This window comes from Sinocyclocheilus anshuiensis, unplaced genomic scaffold (genome assembly GCF_001515605.1).
Source record: "Sinocyclocheilus anshuiensis isolate Anshui unplaced genomic scaffold, SAMN03320099.WGS_v1.1 scaffold819, whole genome shotgun sequence".
Classification (NCBI taxonomy): Eukaryota; Metazoa; Chordata; class Actinopteri; order Cypriniformes; family Cyprinidae; genus Sinocyclocheilus; species Sinocyclocheilus anshuiensis.
This window is the reverse complement of record NW_015548238.1, coordinates 6,168-11,645: the sequence shown is the minus strand read 5'-3', so window position 1 is coordinate 11,645 and position 5,478 is coordinate 6,168. Positions and strand designations below refer to the sequence as shown.

The window sequence follows — 5,478 nt, the reverse complement described above, 5'->3', positions numbered from 1 at the left end:
GAGGCAAGTTGGAGCTAAACTCTGCAGGACACCGGCCCTCCAGGACCGAGTTTGGGCACCCCTGCTCTAAGTAGTTGAATCAGATCAACTTGAAGAAATCAACATCGAATATTTAAGAATCGATTCCTCTCAAAACCGGAGCTAAAATAATAATAATTAATTTCATTACAAATAAAAATAAAATGAGTTAATTTCCTTACACCCTCCCCCAATGTCTTCCTCTCTATCCCTGCATATACTTTGATAACCTGGGCCTCACTGCATAGCTCATATATCCAATTTTGACTCTTTCTGGAAGCACTGAATCCTGAAACTCCAAAATAATTGATAAACTATCAACCCGTTCCCCATTCATTGTTTTTTTTCAACCTTTTTATTGTACTCACTTCACCTCCAGAAATATTAAACCCTTTTATAAAACCTTTAAACTCTTGACCATTTGCTAACAAGCTTCTTGCATTCCATTGTACAATATTCAAGTTGTCTTATCACCTGCATCTCCCAACTTAACATCAACTTCCAGCCTTTTATTGATATTTTCCCAATATATGTTGTGTATACCCAAAAAATGTTCAGCTTTAGCCATATCCACTTCTCCTAACTTTTTCTTCAACTCTCTAGACAATGCTTTTGGACTTAGATTAACCTGTTCATCTTCCTTTCTTAATTTAAGAATTACTTTACATTCCTCTCTTACTATCTTTTTACGTACAACCCTATTATCTTCATCTGAGCTGTTTCCTTCTAATCCCCTTTTACTGGTTTGGCTATCTACCCTACTCCCTTCTTTTCGCCCACTCTTTCTTTTTTCTTGTCCTTTCCTACTACTTATTAAATTCCAGTCATTTGACTCCATTTCATCTTCATCGATTACACCAGAAATCATCTTAATCCAGTCACAAACCAGTTTATGTCAACCGCCATAGACTCCAAACACGACGAAGTCGATCATGAACCCACGCGGAGGTATCGTTGTGCTAACGAGAGCTCGCTAGGTGAGCTATGCTGGCTACTGCTGCTTGTTATAGCTAACTCCCTCTACCCACATGGCTTTACTTAAGGAAACCTAAAACACCCTAGCACCCCTAGTGGTAAGGAAGAAAACTGCCCACAAAATTCTTATTAAAAGGCCCGTGTCTGTTACACCTCAAATATGGCTCGTGAGATCCACTTTCCTTGCAAAATTTAGCTCCAACTTTGATCAAACTCACCCAACTGTGATTTTCTAATGATCCTGAAGACATTGATTAGCATGCTCAGGTGTTTGATTAAGGTTAGAAGAACTAAACTCTGCAGGAAAGTAGATCTCGTGAGCCAGATTTGAGGATCCCTGGCATATATGAAACAACAGATTCTGAAAATGTCTCTTTTGGTTTGAGCCTTTCCACTTCAATTGAGTGGCTAAAGAATGGCCAGTCAATGTTGTTTGTATTCTCCTAGTTGCATTACAGGGCTGACTACACAAAACCTGCATGGGCCCAAAGGATACAAAAGTTGCTCTGGGCCCGAACGGGCTGGCTCACACTGGGACATCATAGGATTAATGTGGACAGTTGGCTAGTGTGGCCTGCTCACAGAGAGCCTGCGGTGAGCCCAAAGCTGTGGGCCTCACCTGGGCAAGCCCGCACTGGGCCTGTTTAGGTTTGGTGTGAGCTGGCCTAAGCCCACTGTGCCCGCAAAAAGTCATCTTCAATTGTTTAAAGCAATAGAACAAAGTTTAGATTAAAAGGCAAAATAAAGACTCCAAAGCTGCCAAGTCTAAAAAGGGCACCCAGATTTTAACTGGGGACCTCTTGATATGCAGGCAAATGCTCTCCCACTGAGCTATACACCCACAGAATCAGCAGCTCAAAACCGCACAAAGGAAATTAGATCCTTCATTTTGACAATATTGAACAACAAAACATCTTCACTTTAAAATAAAGGCTTTAGTTAACCTAAAGCTGCAAAGTCCAAAGTGAGCACCCAGATTTGAAATGGTGACCTCTTGATCTGCAGTCAAATGCTCTACCACTGAGCTATACCCTCACAGAAACAGCAGCTCAAAACCTCACACAGGAAATTAGATCCTTCATTTTGACAATATCAAACAGCAACATCTTTACTTCGAAATAAAAGCTTTGGTTACTCTAAAGCTGCCAAGTCCAAAGGGAGCACCCAGATTTGAACTGGGGACCTCTCGATCTGTAGTTAAATTATCTAACACTGAGCTTTACCCCCATAAAATCAGTAGCTCAAAACTGCACACAGGAAAGAATATCCTTCATTTTGACAATATCAAACAGCAATATCTTCACTTTAAAATAAAGGCTTTAGTTAACCTAAAGCTGCCAAGTCCAAAGGGGGCATCCAGACTTGAACTGGGGACCTCTTGATCTGCAGTCAAATGCTCTACCACTGAACTATACCTGCACAAAAGCGGTGGCTCAAAACCTCACTCAGGAAATTAGATCCTTCATTTTGACAATATTAAACTGCAACATCTTTACTTCAAAATAAAACCTTTGGTTACTCCAAAGCTGCCAAGTCCAAAGGGAGCACCCAGATTTGAACTGGGGACCTCTCGGTCTGCAGTTAAATGCTCTAACACTGAGCTATACCCCCACAGAAACAGTAGCTCAAAACTGCACACAGGAAATTAGATCATTCATTTTGACAATATCATACAACAACATCTTCACTTTAAAATAAAAACTTTGGTTAACCTAACGCTGCCAGTTCCAAAGGGAGCACCCAGATTTAAACTGACGACCTCTTGATGTGCAGTCAAATGCTCTACCACTGAGCTATACCCCCACATGATCAGCAGCTCAAAATCGGACACAGGAAATTAGATCCTTCATTTTTACAATATCATACAACAACATCTTCACTTTAAAAATGAAGGCTTTGGTAAACTAAACCTGCCAGTTCCAAAGGGGCCACCCAGATTTGAACTGGGGACCTCTCGGTCTGCAGTTAAATGCTCTAACACTGAGCTATACCCCCACAGAAACAGTAGCTCAAAACTGCACACAGCAAATTAGATCATTCATTTTGACAATATCATACAACAACATCTTCACTTTAAAATAAAAACTTTGGTAAACCTAATGCTGCCAGTTCCAAAGGAAGCACCCAGATTTAAACTGACGACCTCTTGATCTGCAGTCAAATGCTCTACCACTGAGCTATTCACCCACAAATCCAGAAGCTCAAAACTGCACACAGGAAATTATATTCTTCATTTTGACAATGTCAAACAGCAACATCTTCACTTCAAAATAAAGACTGTGGTTACTCCAAAGCTGTCGAGTCTAGAGGGGGCACCAAGATTTGAACAGGGGATCTCTCAATTTGCAGTTAATTGCTCTAACACTGAGTTATACCCCCACAGAAACAGTAGCTCAAAACTGCACACAGGAAATGAGATCCTTCATTTTTGCAATATCATACAACAACATCTTCACTTCAAAACAAAGGCTTTGCTTACTCCAAAGCTGCCAAGTCTAAAGGAGGCACCCAGATTTGAACTGGGGACCTCTCGGTCTGCAGTTAAATGCTCTAACACTGAGCTATACCCCCACAGAAACAGTAGCTCAAAACTGCACACAGCAAATTAGATCATTCATTTTGACAATATCATACAACAACATCTTCACTTTAAAATAAAAACTTTGGTAAACCTAATGCTGCCAGTTCCAAAGGAAGCACCCAGATTTAAACTGACGACCTCTTGATGTGCAGTCAAATGCTCTACCACTGAGCTATACCCCCACGTGATCAGCAGCTCAAAATCGGACACAGGAAATTAAATCCTTCATTTTTACAATATCATACAACAACATCTTCACTTTAAAAATGAAGGCTTTGGTAAACTAAAGCTGCCAGTTCCAAAGGGGCCACCCAGATTTCAACTGGGGACCTCTCGGTCTGTAGTCAAATGCTCTACCACTGAGCTATACACCCACAAGACCAGAAGCTCAAAACCTCACATAGGAAATTAGATCCTTCTTTTTGACAATATCAAACAGCAACATCTTTACTTCAAAAGAAAGGCTGTGGTTACTCCAAAGCTGTCAAGCCTAAAGGGTGCACTAAGATTTGAACAGGGTACCTCTTGAGCTGCAGTCAAATGCTCTACCACTGAGCTATTCACCCACAAATCCAGAAGCTCAAAACTGCACACAGGAAATTATATCCTTCATTTTGACAATGTCAAACAGCAACATCTTCACTTCAAAATAAAGACTGTGGTTACTCCAAAGCTGTCGAGTCTAAAGGGGGCACCAAGATTTGAACAGGGGATCTCTCAATCTGCAGTTAATTGCTCTAACACTGAGTTATACCCCCACAGAAACAGTAGCTCAAAACTGCACACAGGAAATGAGATCCTTCATTTTTGCAATATCATACAACAACATCTTCACTTCAAAACAAAGGCTTTGCTTACTCCAAAGCTGCCAAGTCTAAAGGGGGCACCCAGATTTTAACTGAGGACCTCTTGATCTGCAGGCAAATGCTCTCCCAATGAGCTATACACCCACGGAATCAGCAGCTCAAAACTGCACACAGGAAATGAGATTCAAAATTTGTACAATATCATACAACAACATCTTCACTTTAAAATAAAGGCTTTGGTTATTCCAAAGCTGCCAAGACCAAAGGGAACACCCAGATTTGAACTGGGGACCTCTTGATCTACAATCAAATGCTCTACCAATGAGCTATACCCCCAAAGAATCAGCAGCTCAAAACCACACACATGAAATTAGATTATTCATTTTGACAATATTGAACAACAACAACATCTTCATTTTAAAATAAAGGCTTTAGTTAACCAAAAGCTGCGAAGTCCAAAGGGGGCACCCAGATTTGAACTGGGGATCTCTTGATCTGTAATCAAATGCTCTACCACTGAGCTATAGCCACATAAAATCAGCAGCTCAAACCTGCACACAGGAAATTAGAGCCTTCATTTTGACAATATCAAAGAGCAACATCTTCACTTCAAAATAAAGGCTTTGGTTACTCCAAAGCTGCCAAGGCCAAACAGAGCAGCCAGATTTGAATTGGGGACCTCTTGATCTACAGTTAAATGCTCTACCACTGAGCTATACCCCCAGAGAAACGGTAGCTCAAAACTGCACAGACGAAATTAGATCCTTCATTTTTACAGTATCACATAACAAAATCTTCCCTGTAAAGTAAAGGCTTTGGTTACTCCAAAGCTGCCAAGTCCAAAGGGAACACCCATATTTGAACTCGGGACATCTTGATCTGCAGTCAAATGCTCCAACACTGAGCTATACCCGCACAGAAACAGCAACTCAAAACTGCACACAGGAAATTAGATCCTTCAGTTTTACAATATCATACAACATCTTCACTTCAAAATAAAGACTTTGGTTACTCCAAAGCTGTCAAGTCTAAACGGGGCACTAAGATTTGAACAGGGGACCGTTTGAGCTGCAGTCAAATGCTCTACCACTGAGCTAT

At 40.9% G+C, this 5,478-nt stretch overlaps 2 non-coding genes across 2 annotated transcripts; both read right to left on the bottom strand.

Annotated features, from left to right (window-relative positions):
- Positions 1–4,644: 4,644 nt before the first annotated feature.
- trnay-gua (transfer RNA tyrosine (anticodon GUA)) lies at positions 4,645–4,716 on the bottom strand. Its single transcript has one exon. It is a non-coding gene; the product is annotated as a tRNA-Tyr (tRNA).
- A 123-nt stretch (positions 4,717–4,839) lies between these two features.
- Positions 4,840–4,911, bottom strand: trnac-aca (transfer RNA cysteine (anticodon ACA)). The gene has a single exon. It is a non-coding gene; the product is annotated as a tRNA-Cys (tRNA).
- Between the last annotated feature and the right edge of the window lie 567 nt (positions 4,912–5,478).